Genomic DNA, 17,758 nt, shown 5'->3' on the forward strand with positions numbered 1-17,758 from the left:
AGCTGAAGGGAATTCAATGACCCACACACTGAGTTTATTGTAAGTGGCCTGTATTTTGAATTTCAATTTCACATTATCTACACAGTTGAACACTAGGCCCCACCCTCTTTGTCATTTACAATTTCTAAACCCTGCCGAACATGTCTGAACATGTATACCCTTTAATCTAGCTTTAACTTGTTTATACTAACTGTGACTTGAGAGAATGATTTTTGATAATGGTAATTCTAAACCTTGTCTTTTTGTCACATGCAAATACTAGCAAAGCACCTGGGGTGAAATCCTTGCCCTACTGAAAGCAATGCGGGATTTGCTACTGAATTCAACACAGTCCGGATTTTATCCCAGAAATGTTACCCTTAAAGAATTCTCTGACTCACTCACCTTTGAATGACACGTAGTGTGATGAGAAAGATCTTCAATCCTTTCTCCCTGAGCACTGCATCCGTCCCAGACCTCTTACCCATGATTCTCAAACTACTGCAGCTGTATAGTACTGCTAGTGACTCCCCATGCCCGATGGAAAGAGAGTCAGCCACTTCTACAGCATCAGATCTCTTAGCTCGGACCCTGCAGGGCCTTCTTAGGGTACGTCTATACTGCAATAAAAGACCGGCGGCGTGGCTGCAGCTGGTCCAAGTCAGCTGACTTGGGCTCGTGGGCGTTGGGGGTATGGGGCTAAAAACTGCAATGGAGATGTTTGGGCTCAGGCTGGAGCACAAGCTCTGAAAATGCATGAAGGGGGCGGGTCACAGAGCCTGGGATCCAGCCTGGGCCTGAACAATACAATAGCGTTGCGGGGTTTTATTGCAACATAAACATACCTTTTCAGGGCTGGCATCTGTGAGTGGAGGAGTCAGGTTCTCCCAATCTAGCAAAGAATCCACAAGATGGATAATAAGGCTAAATTAACTTTCTTACACAGCTCCTTTCACTATGGAACCTTAAAGGGGGTAAGAGTCTCAGGGCAGCTTCAGGCTGGAGCAGCAGAGAACCCTTGAGCCAGTATGGAAGCACACTCAGCATTCATGAAGATATCTCTGCGTCTCCAATAAATCCCTGACATCTGTGTAGGACTCACAACACCCATGGGGGCTTCCGGACTCAACCCTTGGTTACATCCACGGTGGTCAAATCGCCTTTCTCTGCACACAGACACTGGAGGGATTCTGGGCCTTTCAGATTTCTTTACATGGCATTTTGCCAAACCCTGTCGTTCTTTCAAGTCTTTCCATTCACTTACTGTGATTCACACAAACGGCCCAATCCTGCAGCCCTTCCAAACCCCACTGTAATCAATGGCAGTTTCAGATACAGAGCTTGCAGGATCAGGGCCAAAGGAAGTATCAATTGTCTTAATCTGAGATGGATATTGCTCTGATCTTACAGTTTACTCCTGTGATGGGAGGAGCAATGCAAGAGAATCACTATGGATGCAGTGGAGTAGAGCGGCCTCCCTTCACTACAGAGGGGGTTAACTCCCCATGGTGGGAGTAGCTAACCTCGCCCCACCCCCCTTGCAGGAAGTACACAGGCAGGACAGGAAGTATAAGAGTAGGACTCTGCAGTTGGGGCCAGACTGGAGAAGGAGGCAGATAGTCCCTTCCAGAGAGCTGAGCCCTCAGCAGAATCCAGGACCAGCTGTGGGGAAGAAAGTCTACTCACTGCCCCAGAAGACAAAAGACCCTGAGAAGACACCAGAGTAAGGGTCACCTGACTGTAAATCTGAGAGCCAGAGCTCAGCGGTGACAGAGCAGCACCAGCCAGAACCAGTAGGAAGCAGCCCTGAGAAACAAGAGGTTGGTTCAGTTGCACTGCCAGGATGTGAGGCAACAACTGCACATTTCTCTGTGGCAGGATCGCCCACTCTTGCTAGGGCCCTGGGCTGGAACCTGGTGGAGCAGGTCCCCTTACCCTCTGATCCGAGTCCTGTATGCGGGGCTGTATGCACACTAACCTTTAAGCCAGAAGGCTGAAATCAGACAGTTGCTGTTTGCCTCATCAGAAGGGCCATAGACTGTTTAAGTGCTTAGAATATGCCTAGAGGGCCAGGCCCACAGACTATTGTTCCCCCTGGCCAGGAGAACAGGACTACTGGCTCACTGAGGTGTGTGGAATCCTCCTTCTGGAGACCTGAACTGCTGTTCGGCTGACTTGCATGGTCAAAGGTCAGACCACCTGACGAACATCCAGTAGGCGTGCAGACTTCCTGATGCCACCAGAAGGGAGTGCCCTTGACCCCAAGAGGGAAGAACAACGTGGTGGAGAACTCAGGCATCATCCCACCCCTGAGTCAAGGGGATGAGCCAAGGGCTGACCAGAGACCACCCTACAGAAGCGGGACAAAAAGAGACTCCCCCTGTGATGGACTCATGGAAAGTCAGCAGCAGCTCCTTCAACAGCTGGGCAGTCAGCAGCCACAAGAGAGTTGGGGGCCCAGCACCAGCAATGCCTGCAGCAGCTCGCTACCCTACTACAACACCTCTTACCCCTAACCCTGGTGGAGAAGCGACTCAGACTGGCCCTGCAGCGCCTGTATACCTGGCTAAGATGAGCTCCAACAACAATCCGGAGGTCTTTCTTGTCATGTTTGAGTGGGCCACCTCAGGAGCCAACTGGCCCCTGAGCAGTGAGCCATCCTTTTGGCTCCATACCTAATGAGCCCAGCCTAAGTTGTGTACCAAGGACTCCTAGTGGCCGACACCCAAGACTATGGGTGCCTGAAAAGTGATGCCCTCGACATCACGCCCAAGACACATCAGCAACGACTGTGCAGAAAGATATACCCACCCGGGGCCAGGCTGAGGATGGTTGCACAGCAGCTCAAAGATGCATGGTGGCGGTGGTTACAATCTGAGGGCTTGTCTACACTTACAGGAGGATAGACACTGTGGTGATCAACGCATCAGCCATCAATTTAGTGGGTCTAATGAAGACCCACTAAATCAACCGCCGATCCTTCTGCCATTGACTCCTGTACTCCACCTTGTCATAACATTTCTTCCCAGATCTGGACCTTAGCATCGAAAATATGGGTGTTAGCATGAAAACCAGCTTAGTTACCAGCTTGGACCTGGTATCGCTGCCACCAGCCAGGAATTATACAGTGCCTAGCTCACTGTGGTCTCCCCAAAACCTTCCCTGGGGGACGCCCAGACTCAGATTCCTTGAGTCTCACAACAAAAGGGAATAAACCATTTCCCTTCCTCCTCCTCCCCTCCAGGTGTTCCCTCCTTGGGTTCCTGGAGAGATATACAGATTCAAGCTCCATGAATCTAAACAAAGGGATTCCACCCTCTTTACCTCCTCCCAGATTTCCCCGCCCTGGGGACCCTAGGATACTCCCTGCTTCAAGTCCTTGAAACACAAGTACCGAGAGATCTACTCTCTCTCCCCCCTCACCCAGAGGGTATGCAAAGTCAGGCTTAGTAAATCTAACACAAAGAGATTTTCCCCCTCCCTTCGTTTCTTAGCCTTAACCAGTGAAAAACACTCAAACAGGTCTTAAAAAGAAAGCTTTATATAAAAAGAATGAAAAAGGACATAAAAGGGTCTCCGTATCAAGGTGACAATATACAGGGTCAATTGCTTAAAGGAAAAATGAATAAACAGCCTTATCCAAAAAGAATACATTCCAGCAACTATACACATGTAAATACAAAAAAAAAAACAAAAACACAATATAAACCTATTGTCTTACTATCCTTGTACTTACAACTTGGAAACAGAAGATTAGAAAGCCTGGAGATTCCTGTGGTCACTCTCAGAGCCGAGAAAAGAACAGACCAAGAACAAAGGACTCACACCCAAAACTTCCCTCCACCCAGATTTGAAAAAGTGTTGTTTCTTGATTGGTCCTCTGGTCAGGTGTTGTTTGTTACCCCTTTCCAGGTGAAAGAGACATTAACCCTTAGCTATCTGTTTATGACACACCTAATTGAAGAGTAAGGGGAGTCGACGGAAGAGCATCTCCCATCAACATCGCGTAGTGTGGACCCTGTGATAAGTAGATCTAAGCTACATCGATTTGAGTTACACTATTCATGTAACTCAAATTACATAGCTTAGATTGACTTTTCCCTTTAGTGTAGACAAGGCCTGACTGGCATACCAAGGCCAAGGTCACTGACAGGTGTGCTGGAACATAGTGAGGAAATCCCAAACCCCAAGTGAGCAGACCTACTTGACAAAACCCGAGGACAGGCCCAGGTGCCCTGAAACTGGCCCAGGTTTCACCTGTGGCCATTTCGGCCACCTCCGCTGGGAACATACAATGATGAGCTATAACTTCAGACAGGTCTCGACCGGGGAAGCTGGAGTCCATAAACAACCCTCTAGCAAGCTGACAATCCTGGTGGAGGTTGGCAGGGTGCAGGTCTCCACACTCAGACTTGGGGTCTGGGCAGACCTCATCCGCCAAGACCTCATTAGGACCCCCAGGCCCACAAGAAGGGATCATCTGCCTCCAGTGTATTCACAGGGATGTGAAGCCTTATCCCACTGCTCAAGTCACCAGGATGGTAAACAGTGAAACTAGGATCATGACAGGCTCTGGCCTTTAAGCCAGCATATCCAGTCATCCTTGGCTGCGACTGGGGGTAAATCATGTAGGTTCCATGCACCGCAAATCCCAAGTCCAATCATCCAGAATTGGTGTTTGAGGAAGACCTCCCTGAAGGGATGAAGGAGATGTCCAGTGACCTGACCAGAGTGTCTGGGAATGTCAAGATAGTAAGCTTGACACTGCTGACAAGGGGAACACCCCAGTGCAACCCTGTGACAAAGAGCTGTCAAATTTGGGGGCAGGTTTTGGCCAAGATCAGGAAGACTCCCATGCTTAGTTGAGCCTATGAGCAGTCAGCATCAATGGGAGAGTCACGGAACCCTGCCGGGCAGCACAATACCCCCAATTCAAGAGAACAGGCAATGCCTATACCACATTGACCTCAACCCTCAGATGCAAGAAACCCAAAATCAATTGGTGGTGCCCCGGTGCCATCAACAAGCCATTCTGCAACTTGACCATGACATCCACACCATGGGATACTTGGCTATGAGTAGGGCACTACCAAACTCATGGCCATGAAAAATATGTCACAGACCATGAAACCTGGTCTTGTGCAGTTTTATCTATACTATAGGGTAAAAGTATACAAAAGTAAAGTGTTTCTCACACTGGGGATCCTGACCCAAAAGGGATTGCAAAACTATTGTAGAGGGATTGCGGTACTGTCACCCTTACTTCTGCACCGCCTTCAGAGGTAGGTGGCTGGACTGGTGCTCTCCAGTCACCCAGCTCTGAAGGCAGCACAAAAGCAAGGATGACAATACTGCAACCCTCTCTTGGGTCAGGACCCGCAGTTTGAGAAATGCTCACTAAAGGGCTTTGCATGTTTATATTTTGCTGTTTTTAAATACATATTCATCCTTTGTTACAACACCATGAAATTTAAGATTTAAATATCTGAAACCATTAAATTCAAGATTTTTAAAATTTGACAACCATGAAATTTACAAAAATGGACCACGAATTTGGTAGGGCCCTATGTATCTTGCAGAAGTTTCCCCCCAAAATCCTCCAACATTGGGACCAATTCATCCCACCTCTACTACTGGCCATCTGGGAGGTCCCACAATCATCAATGCAATTCCCCCCCTTGGAGCTGTTGTATGCCTAGCAGCCACAGATGTGGGAGAGCTGGGAACAGGTACTGTCCCCATCACAGGGTTTCCTGCAATGACTTACAGCCATGAGAGCAGCTGGTGAGAGTAGGGGTCTTAGTGAGAGAAATATCTCCACAGCGCGCAGAAGGCCAAAGAGCAGACCTACAAGGGAGCCTGGGAGAAAACCTTCGAACCCAGTGAGAGGGTTTGTCCTCCTGCTCCTCTCAGATGAATCAAAACTGCTAGCCTGGTGGTAAGGTCCCTGTGAGGGTATCTGCCGGGTGGGGCTGGTCACCTATGAGATCTGGCAATCAGACAGGAAAAAGAAACAGCAAGTCTATGATATAAATCTCCTAGACAAATGGCAGATTCGAGAGGGGCTGCTGGATTGCCCCATATGTCCCAAAGCCAGACTTAGGACCCCCATCCCGACTGACTCCGAAGAGATTGGGAACAACCTGACCCAAGAACCAAAGGCAGGTCAGGAGTCTACTAAAAGTGTTCCCTCAAACCTTCAGAGCCTGACTGAGACAGACCACCTTTGTGCAGCATACAATATTGACAATGGCAGGGACGATTGTCTGAGAGACCACTCAGCCCCTGCTGCAATGAACATGGGAGATAATGGAAAAGGAGGCACAGGCCACGTTGGACCTGGGGGCGGTTGAAAGGTCCCAAAGCAACAGCCCCATCATCCTCTTCCTGAAACCTGACAGGACCCTTAAGTTTTGTGTTGATTTTAGGAAGGTAAATGCCATATCCAAATTTGAGTAAGTCGGCTGAATATCAGTTCAGGTCTCCAGCAGGAGAGTTCTGCGTACAACAATAGTCTATGGAGCTGACTCTCTGGATAGGGCTAAAGACTTAAACAGTCTATGGCCCTCAGCTTCCTGACTGGGGCAAACAGCAACAGTCTAGGACTTCAGCCCTCTGGCTTAAAAGTTAGTGCACATCCAGTCCCTCATACGGGGCCAGGGTCAGGGGAACCCAGGCCCACCCTATTCCACCAGGTCCCAGCCTAGTATATATACTAAGCAGCACAATTACTCAGAATCATCTCCCTTTGATTGTACTAGCCTTCTGGGTATTAAAGTATTACCTTCCTAGGGAAACTGGTGTCCATGTCTATATATAATGAGCCAAAGACCACCTTGGCTTACCCTTGAGATCTTGCGTGACCTACAAAATAAAAAGGCGGCATATAAAAAATGGAAACTAGGTCAGATCACGAAGGATGAATATAGGCAAATAACACTGGAATGCAGAGGCAAGATTAGAAAAGCAAAGGCACAAAATGAACTCAAACTAGCTATGGGAATAAAGGGAAACAAGAAGACTTTTTATCAATACATTAGAAGCAAGAGGAAGACTAAGGACAGGGTAGGCCCACTGCTCAATGAGGAGGGGGTAACAGTAATGGGAGACTTGGAAATGGCAGAGATGCTTAATGACTTCCTTGTTTCGGTCTTCACTGAGAAGTCTGAAGGAATGTCTAGTATAGTGAATGCTTATGGGAAGAGGGTAGGTTTAGAAGAGAAAATAAGGAAAGAGCAAGTAAAAAAGCACTTAGAAAAGTTAGATGCCTGTAAGTCACCAGGGCCTGATGAAATGCATCCTAGAATACTCAAGGAGTTAATAGAGGAGGTATCTGAGCCTCTAGCTATTATCTTTGAGAAATCATGGGAGACGGGGGAGATTCCAGAAGACTGGAAGGGGGCAAATATAGTGCCCATCTATAAAAAGGGAAATAAAAACAACCCAGGAAACTACAGACCAGTTAGTTTAACTTCTGTGCCAGGGAAGATAATGGAGCAGGTAATCAAAGAAATCATCTGCAAACACTTGGAAGGTGGTAAGGTGATAGGGAATAGCCAGCATGGATTTGTAAAGAACAAATCGTGTCAAACTAATCTGATAACATTCTTTGATAGGATAACGAGCCTTGTGGATAAAGGAGAAGCGGTGGATGTGATATACCTAGACTTTAGTAAGGCATTTGATACAGTTTCGCATGATATTCTTATAGATAAGCTAGGAAAGTACAATTTAGATGGGGCTACTATAAGGTGGGTGCATAACTGGCTGGATAACCGTACTCAGAGAGTAGTTGTTAATGGCTCCCAATCCTGCTGGAAAGGTATAACAAGTGGGGTTCCGCAGGGGTCTGTTTTGGGACCGGTTCTGTTCAATATCTTCATCAACGATTTAGATGTTGGCATAGAAAGTACGCTTATTAAGTTTGCGGATGATACCAAACTGGGAGGGATTGCAACTGCTCTGGAGGACAGGGTCAAAATTCAAAATGATCTGGACAAATTGGAGAAATGGTCTGAGGTAAACAGGATGAAGTTCAATAAAGATAAATGCAAAGTGCTCCACTTAGGAAGGAACAATCAGTTTCACACATACAGAATGGGAAGAGACTGTCTAGGAAGGAGTATGGCAGAAAGAGATCTAGGGGTCATAGTGGACCACAAGCTTAATATGAGTGAACAGTGTGATACTGTTGCAAAAAAAGCAAACGTGATTCTGGGATGCATTAACAGGTGTGTTGTAAACAAGACACGAGAAGTCATTCTTCCGCTTTACTCTGCGCTGGTTAGGCCTCAACTGGAGTATTGTGTCCAGTTCTGGGCACCGCATTTCAAGAAAGATGTGGAGAAATTGGAGAGGGTCCAGAGAAGAGCAACAAGAATGATTAAAGGTCTTGAGAACATGACCTATGAAGGAAGGCTGAAGGAATTGGGTTTATTTAGTTTGGAAAAGAGAAGACTGAGAGGGGACCTGATATCAGTTTTCAGGTATCTAAAAGAGTGTCATCAGGAGGAGGGAGAAAACTTGTTCACCTTAGCCTCCAATGATAGAACAAGAAGCAATGGGCTTAAACTGCAGCAAGGGAGATTTAGGTTGGACATTAGGAAAAAGTTCCTAACTGTCAGGGTAGTTAAACACTGGAATAGATTGCCTAGGGACGTTGTGGAATCTCCATCGCTGGAGATATTTAAGAGTAGGTTAGATAAATGTCTATTAGGGATGGTCTAGACAGTATTTGGTCCTGCCATGAGGGCAGGGGACTGGACTCGATGACCTCTCGAGGTCCCTTCCAGTCCTAGAGTCTATGAGTATGAGTCTATGCTCGGCTTCACCAAAGGCTGGTCTACAAGAAAACTTACGTTGGCATAGCTATGTCTCTCACATGTGTGAAAAATCCACCGACTCTGGGAGAGATAGCTATGCCAATTTAACCTTCCTGTAAACAGCATGAGGTTGATGGAAAGATTCTCCCATTGACCTAGCTACTGCCTCTCGGGGAGGTGGATTAACTACAGTGACAGGAGAACCTCTCCCATTGGCATAAGTAGTGTCTACACTGAAGTGCTACAGCATCTCACCTGCGCCACTGTAACACTTCAAAGTAGACACTACCTACGCCGACAGAAGGGGTTCGCTGGTTGCTGTAGTTAATCCACCTTCTCCAGTGGCAGTAGCTTGCTGGATGGAAGAATTCTTCCATTATCCTAGCATTGTCTACATAGGGACTTAGGTCAGCTTAAGGACACATGTCCTAGGTTTTACCTCCACTCTGAACTTTAGGGTACACATGTGGGGACCTGCATGAGAACCCCTAAGCTTAATTACCAGCTTAGATCTGTTTGCTGCCACCACCCAAATTGTTTAAAGCAGCTGTTTATGAGTCATTTGGGAAACTGTTTTCCCCCCCAGAATCTTTCCCTCACAAGTACTGTAACTCTTCCCTGGGTAACCTTGAGAGACTTCCCCACCAATTTCCTGGTGAACACCGATCCAAACCTCTTGGATCTTAAAACAAGCAAAAAATCAATCAGGTTCTTAAAAACAAGGTTTTAATTAAAGAAAAAGGGTAAAAGAAATACCTCTGCAAGATTAGCATACAAGCTACTCTCACAGACAACAGATTCAAAACACAGAGGATGTTCCCCTGGGCAAAACCCTTAGTTACACAAAAGAAAACCCAATTTGATTATCCCTCTAACGCAAAAAGACAAACTCACAAAAAGAAATAAACCAACTAATTCATTCCTTCTTTAATACTTACTACCCTGGGTGATTCCTGAATCTTTTCACTCCTGCACAGAACTTCCCTCCTTCCTCTTGAAACATCTTGTCCCCCCATTGGTTCCTCTGCTCAGGTGTCAGCTAGGCTAGGTGAACTTCTTAACCCTTAACTGTCTGTTTATGACATGCCCCCCAAATCATAGACAGTGTTAGATCACAGTGGTTGACCACTCAAAGGTCTGGATTTTTCACACCCGACTGGTGCATAGTTGGGGCTTAATTTTCCAGCTGAACCTCAGATGTTGATTTCAATCGATGATCTAGACCTTCACCAGAATAAAGAACAAGGGCCCAATCATGCAGTCCTTGCTCAGGCAAAACTTCCATTTGAAGCCAATGTTTGATTAAGGACTGTTGGGAGGGGCCTCCCGAGACCAATGAAAGAGGAGGCTTAACCAATTATTGCTATTATTTATTAGTCTCTAGACTGCCCAAATGATAGCAGGACCCCTTGGTGAATGGCACTATAGATACACAATAACACTACACTATAGATACACAATAACAGAAGGTCCCTTCCCCAAAGAATTTACAACCTAAATAAACAAGACAGACAAAGACTGGAATGAAGGAAATATTATCCCCATTTTACAGGCAGGCAGAGTCCTGAATTCCTTGCATACCAAGCATTCCCATCTACGTTGTAGCAATGTCCAACATAGTTTCTAAAAACAAAATGGTTGGAAAAATTAGAGTTAATGGTTTTTAAAATAAATGCTGGCCCTTCTCAAACAAAGTGCACATCCAAATGCCATCAGGACAAACACTTACAGGAAGAAAGGACTGCAGAAGTATTTCAGTGTCAGGGCTGAGCTAGAATGTATTTCCATACTAATCAGATCCTGTAATCCTTGTTATCAATCACTGGTTTCCTGGAGATTTTCCCACGTTGTATAACCATTTTAGGAAAAGGAATAGCTTGGAATTAGATGTTCAACATATTGTAATGGATATATATCTAAAGAGCTGTTACCTAACCTGTACTTAATGTGGACTTTTCATGTAGAGGATATTTTATGTGGAAAATTTAGTATCTCAGGTCCCTAGAACACAATGTGCTATTTGAGCTATACTGTGCAATAAAAGCAAAGGTACTAGATGAAGCAAATGTTATATCTTCATAAGTGTAAAATTTTCCAACTTATTACAGAAGAGATTTTGGGCCCAATTCAGTGAGGTTCTACAAGGTGCTGAGAGCCTTCAATTTTCCCTGAAATCAGGGGAAACCCAAAGGTGTTTGAAACCCTTCAGCATCTGTTCAGCATTATGTTAACACAGTGTGATGTGTTTTACAAAGACATGGTTTGGTGTAGCCGAATGCAAAACAAAATACAGATGAGGTTTCTAAATTCCAGAAGAGAGAACTTTCAGAAGTGATTCCAATCTGATCAACAGCAGGTACAAATAAAGTAGCTATAATTCCATCATTTAAACATTGTGTGCTTAGGAGAAAATGGAGAAAGTGGGTATAAGGATGCACAGATTTTTTCTTCTTTTCAGTTTTTATAATTTATTTTTTATGTACAGAGAGATTTCAACTTCCCATATTAGCAGTTTTCCACTGAATCACATTAGCGTTGCTCAAGTCATATCACATTCAAATAGTTTTTTCCTAAATGGCTTCATTGTGTATTACTATGGAAAATGATAATGTAATAAGCTTGCCTGCTTGAGCATCCACAGTACTCTGCACTAATATGTACTCTATAGCATGGAACCCCATGATACCCTTTGAGGCATCCACAATCTCTGCCTGCTGGGGAATTACATCCAAATATGCCAGTGATAAGGAGGAGTGTTGAGCGCAGGTGGGCAGTGGAGTTATTTGCCTGTGTAAAACATGACCAATGGCAAGGACTCCATCACTGAAGAGACCAAGGCCTTGGCTACACTGGCGCTTTACAGCGCTGCAACTTTCTCGCTCAGGGGTGTGAAAAAACACCCCCGAGCGCAGCAAGTTACAGCGCTGTAAAGCGCCAGTGTAAACAGTGCCCCAGCACTGGGAGCGCGGCTCCCAGCACTGTAAACTAATCCCCATGGGGAGGTGGAGTACCCGAAGCACTGGGAGAGCTCTCTCCCAGAGCTGGCTCCGTGACCACACTTGCACTTCAAAGCGCTGCTGCAGCAGCACTGTACAACTGCAAGTGTAGCCATACCCCAAGTGACAGCAGCCCAGAGGCTGCTGAAGGTGGACTGGGCATTTTCCACTTAGCTCCTGCATAACACAGCTGGATAAGCTCAGGCTTTATATGGGATTTGAGTCACTATAACATGGCTAAGGACCAACACAGCTGGGCACCCATCCATCCAGGTATGTATATAGTCCCCATCAGTCCCCACTTCCTAATGACTTCAATTGGAGTTGTGTGGTGTTCATTCCCTCTAAAAATCAGAGTATTTTTATAAGAGACAACATGCGGCATTAGGTGCTTAAATTTAAGCACCTGAAGTGTGAAAGTGTCGACTAATGTCTTATTTTCTATTTCAGGCAGCTTTACACCATTTTAAGGATTCCACAGCTAAGGTAAACAATCTAGAAAATTAAATTTAAAAAAATGAATAAAGAACAAACTCAAAAAACAATTCAACTTTATTGAATTTTGGTGACTTCCTAGCACAATCATTTGCATTTAAAAGTATTATTTACACACTACAGTACAGTTAGCAAACACTCTACTGCAGAAGTGTGAACCAAATCATGTTCCATGCCTCACATTGCTTACAGAATAGAAGCATAACCAAATACAATGCAATAGAGAACAAACAACAGAGTACAAGCTAATGGTGACAGACCTACTACGCCTGCTGCCAGTGAAACCTAGGAAGGAGGGGGAAAAGGAGGCCCAAAACTGAACAAACATCCTGATGTGTTTTTAAATGGACCACAGCTCTGGAGCTTATGGGCAACTCCCATATGAGATCTGAAAGTATGAAGCTTAAATTTAGTGTGAAAGAAAGAAGGAAAGCTGATGCATAGAGATTCCAAAGGGCGTATTTGTGTGGAGACATGGCTGAAGCATAGAGGAAAAGGAACAGGATTTTGGCAGTGGTGTTTCTGATGGGGAGCAAACATAAGGATGCTGGAAAGCTTAAGGCTGCAGTATCAAAGATGTCAAGTATCAGAGGGGCAGCCGTGTTAGTCTGGATCTGTAAAAGCAGCTGCTTTTACGTATCAAAGATGGAAAGTTGCTGCAGAGTGGACTAATGCTGTGGCAGCAGTGAAGGAAAGGAAGGGAGGAATTTGGAAAGTGCAGTAAAGAAAAAAAAAAAGACTGAAGATTTAGCTGAGGATCTGAAGAAACAGAGAAGTCGAAGTTGTCGCCAAGAGTTCAGATGAGGGGAGGATAGCAATGTTACTGACAATGACAGAGAAAGTGGGAAAAAAGATTCAGAAATTGCATTCCTGCTCTGAGAACAGTGAGGATACACAAAGGTGTTCCTAATCAATGGGGGGGAGCATGGGGTGAATTTTGCAACCTCAACCTTAAAGTCAACCACCAGAATGATGCAGATTAGCTCTGTGAAGATATGTTGCATTTGAAATTAGGTTGGAAAGAAAAAGCCAAAGAAATTTTCTACATCTGTGCACCTACTGAGGTGCACAGGAGTCCCCAAAATATATCTGCCTGAAGGTGTTACACCTCTTTGCCTTATTTGCTGCAATCCTGATTCCAAACTTAAAGAAAGTCTATATCTTGTTTGTATAAGGTGTTGCAACAATTCCTGCAGAACCCTTTAATGGTCAAAACCACATCTGCCTAAAGCCACATGCATATGCAATACAAATCTGGTTAATTAGCTTAATTCTAATTCATATGCATTTACTAGAAAGGATTTTAGTAGTCTTGGTTCCAATCTTGCAACTCTTTGGTACTACTCTCTTGAGTAGAGGTTGCAAGATTTTCAGTTAACTAAAAATAAACAATAGATTTGGCATTGCATTCTCAGGAGCAGTCCTAGGTTCTTTATTATAAGCACTTTTTCATAAACATTAATCTTATTATTTGAACATGATGCAAAAAAACTGCCAAAGAAAATGAGTTAGGTTATTTTTTTGAATGGTCATTTTATGAAACTGAATTCTGTTTCTAATTTTTTCTTATGCCAAATGCTTTCAGACAATACTAAACCAGCATAAAGCTCTCATTGTCTTTTACTTATTATTTTGTGCAGCTAATATACAGATAAACATTCATATTATTGTTTATACCAACCACCAGCAGGAAATCAGAGAGTCAGGAACAACCACCAATTGCATACATGGTTTTTTTGCTATATTGTTTGAACTTAAAATATTTACCATGCTTTCTTCCCCACTCTGCACTTACTTCCAAAGAACATTCAGAGCAAACAGAATCTATACAAATGCTCATTAGTAATTGTTACATTATATTATTTGCAATGGACAAATTACTCAAAAGCATATTTTCTTCCTTTCGGCCAGCTTTAGTCTGTGAACTTCATTTAAATCCGAAGGCACAGTTCCGCTGATCCTGGAATTGCTGCTAGCCACTGTCATCAGTAGTAATACTCTACTTAGTGCTTTGGTTAGAGGTCACTAATAATTAACAGCTATCCTCCTCTGAATTAAACAAGGGGAAAATAAAACTTTATCAAGATGGATTAGCCTGGCCACTAGAATTACAACAGTTTAGTATTCAAGAGAGAGGATTGTGGGACCGTATCTCCCTGACTGATAACAGCAGAGCGTTAAGATGAAGAAAGTTTGTAAAGAAAAGAAGGGGGGAGGGGCAATTAACTGACCAGCGTTTTGTGACATCTTTTATTGTTTATCTAGTCTGATTCCAGGGGTTTAGGCCCAATTATGTTGAAACTGAAGTCACTGTGAGTGCTTCCACTGATTTCCAATGGGAGCAGCATCCAGACCTTCGTGATATTTGATTCCTCTAAATGTATTTCTATCATCAACATATGTTTTGGGCATATATGTATGTGTCTCTTGAGTTTGGACAAATGTGTTAAAATAAGATACTTCCCTATCACACAAGCGCATTGTGAAAATTAGTGTTGTAAGGCACTGAGGATGTACACACTGTATTTTATTTCAGTTTATACATAAACAAAAGCATCTATCCCAGACTCTGGGTACCTTTAATAATTTTACAACCTTAATTACCACAGTGAGTGGCAAAAAAAAATACACTAGATCCATATTTTAGTCATTTTTGCAAAACTGCTCGTGTTTCTAAATGTCAGGAATAAAGTGAAGAAGAAAACATTTACCTCTCCCTCTCCTGAAAAGCCAGACAGAGATGAGAATCTGAAATCACTGTAGACCTCAGTAAACATATAGCTATATACATTTCTCAGCAAATTTCATTTACCAAAAACTTTGCTGATATAAACTTATTTGAACTGGTATAACAAAGGAAATGTTGTAAAAATTATTTCCCTGTTTTAAAAGCGAATAGGAAACAAACACAAATCAGCCAACAAGTGTTAGTGCAGATCAGCAATGGCACTGGTACCTATCAAATCTAAAAGAAGGGAGTTGTCTGGCTGAATAAAAAGGATGAACTTTGAGAGATGACAGTTGTCCAAGCCATTGCTATGAGAATTCATTGCTCACAGTCAAATTTTATAGTACTTCCTTTAGATTACACCACAGAAGATTAGAAGATAATGTGCTCCTAATATTTATAAACATGTTCTTATGTGCATCTCATTTATAAAATACTGAATCTGTGTCTTATCTGCACTGTCCTTCCTGTACAACCCCAAACCTGAATACAGTCCAAGAACTTGTACCTTATTTCCTACTTCTAAGAGTTTAAGAGAAAACTCATTCATTGAGAGGTTGCCTATTTTTTGTCAATTTCTTTTTTCCTTATATCTATTTAGACTAAACCACGGGTTCTCAAACTGGGGGTTGGGATCCCTCAGGGGGTTATGAGATTATTCCATAAAGGAGTCGCGAGCTGTCAGCCTCCACCCCAAACTCTGCTTTGCCTCCAGTATTTATAATGGTGTTAAATATATTTAAATAGCGTTTTTAATTTATGGGGGGGAGTCACACTCAGAGGCTTGCTATGTTAAAGGGGTCACCAGTAAAAAAGTTTGAGAACCACTGGAGTAAACATTTAATTATACATGTATTCTTCATTTTCATTCACATTGATGAGACTCCTTTAAAGCAAATACCACTGGTAACAGTTTGTACACATTTAGACTGAAAGTACAAATATCTGAAACCACTCACTATATTATATAACAATTTAGAAATTGAACCAACTATGAATTTCCTCTGTTTACACTGTCCAGGCTCGCTTAAAAAAATAAAATAAAATCAGGCGACTTCCCATAGCTGAGATTATTGTTTTGGAAGTCCTGCTCAATGGCAGTAATTGCTTGTCCAAAAGACACTGCTCAGATTCAGATTGATATGCTAGTTACACAAATGTGCTAACAAAATCTGACAAATACTGATGTTTCATTGGCAGGTATTTCCAGTAGCAAGATTTTTAGACTACAAAATGCAATGTGATGGGGAAAAGTGTTTCAAAACGTGCCATGTGGGTTTTTTTCCGCTAAATGAGAAGGAAAGAAATCATAATAGTGGGACGACATGTCAGCGTTTAGCCATCCATAAAAGTGTTTTGCCTTGTGCTCCTCCTTTCGATCACAATACTGGCGTCAGTTTGTCTCCTGTATCTGTTTCCCCCTCCCTCCCTCTTGCAAATATCTGGCATAGGAACAGCCAGCAAAGAGGGGAAAAAAACAAGTTTTTTAACACAAGGAAACGATCCGCGTAGCAGCCTATAAACACTTGAGAAGCACGTTCTTAACTTTGTTTTTAAATGCCTACAAGGTAAGTACAATGCAGAGCAATTAAATGGAAAAGATCCACGCGACCACCTCATGGGAGAGGCCATTTCTTTCATTGCGGCCCCTGCACTGTAATTATACAGCCCTGGACAGAGGTGTGTTTTCCTCTGGGTCAGCACGGGAAAGTGTGCCCCGAATCAGTGCCTGGCTAGCCAGCGATGCCTGTGCAGAACCGGCAGCCTCCACCCCAGGCGCACACACCCTGCTGCAGCTGATCAGTTTCGGGGCGGGCAGGAAGCGCGTTCCCGCCTGCGCTCACGGACAGCAGGACACTGACAAAGGTCCCGTCCCCCCCAGCACCCCCATCTCTCCTGCCATGCAAACGGGCCAGGCTCGGCACCTTCCTCCCAAGGTGCGGGGCGCGCACGTGCCGCAGGCTCCTGCCAAGCGAGAAGTTTGCAAAGCCGCGGGAGGTCTGCGGGCAGCCTCGGCCGCCCCTGGCCGTGGGGAAGCCCCACGCCGCGTCTCCGGCTCGCGTGGGGAGGGGAAAGGAGGCTCTTACCTGCCGCTCGCGCCTCGCCCGCGCGTCTCTCTGCGGCTCGCACAGCCACTCGCTGCCGCGGCGGGGACGGGGCTGCAGCAGGGGCCAGCAGCAGCAGCAGTCCCGGCCGGCGTCAGTCAGGCTGGAGCCGCCGAGCCTGTCTTAGTGCGCCGAGCTGGAGCGCGGCCAGGGAGGGCGTCTGCCTCGGTGCCGCCCCTGGGCGCTGCCCACGCCCACCCCAGCCGCGCGGGGGAGGGGTCCAGGGCTGCTCCGGGCCCCTGCTCCACTCCCGCCACCAGCAAGGCGCGCCCCTGACGGGGGGGTGCTTGGCATTCAGTGAGGGGAGCCCAGCGTGCTAGGCGCTGTACAAACAGGCACCTCTGCCCCAGGCCCCAGCGTGCTAGGCGCTATACAAACCCTAAAAACGTTCCTGGGGCCCCCTTCACTGGTGTGTTTCACCCTCCTAGAGGGGCTAGGACTTAACTTAGGTGCTTTTGGGAGGCTGGAGAATCCAGATGGCTAGTGTGATTCAGCCCCCAGCATCCATGGCAGTTGGAAAGGCAGGGAAGTTAGCTGTAGAGGATAACCAGTGGGTCACCCCTTTGCATCCCTCCACCCAAAGAAGGATCATTCCCTGCAGAGGGTTTTACCTACTTGCTCACCTGTCCCAAG

At 45.0% G+C, this 17,758-nt stretch overlaps 1 protein-coding gene across 1 annotated transcript in view; it reads right to left on the reverse strand.

Moving 5' to 3' along the window:
* Positions 1–17,178, reverse strand: part of SMAD9 (SMAD family member 9) — an 80,737-nt gene extending 63,559 nt beyond the window's left edge. Inside the window, 1 exon segment of the mRNA XM_030563483.1 lies at positions 17,108–17,178. The gene's annotated coding sequence lies outside the window, so the exon portion shown is untranslated.
* Between the last annotated feature and the right edge of the window lie 580 nt (positions 17,179–17,758).

The sequence above is a fragment of the Gopherus evgoodei genome, chromosome 1 (assembly GCF_007399415.2).
Source record: "Gopherus evgoodei ecotype Sinaloan lineage chromosome 1, rGopEvg1_v1.p, whole genome shotgun sequence".
NCBI classification, from domain to species: domain Eukaryota; kingdom Metazoa; phylum Chordata; order Testudines; family Testudinidae; genus Gopherus; species Gopherus evgoodei.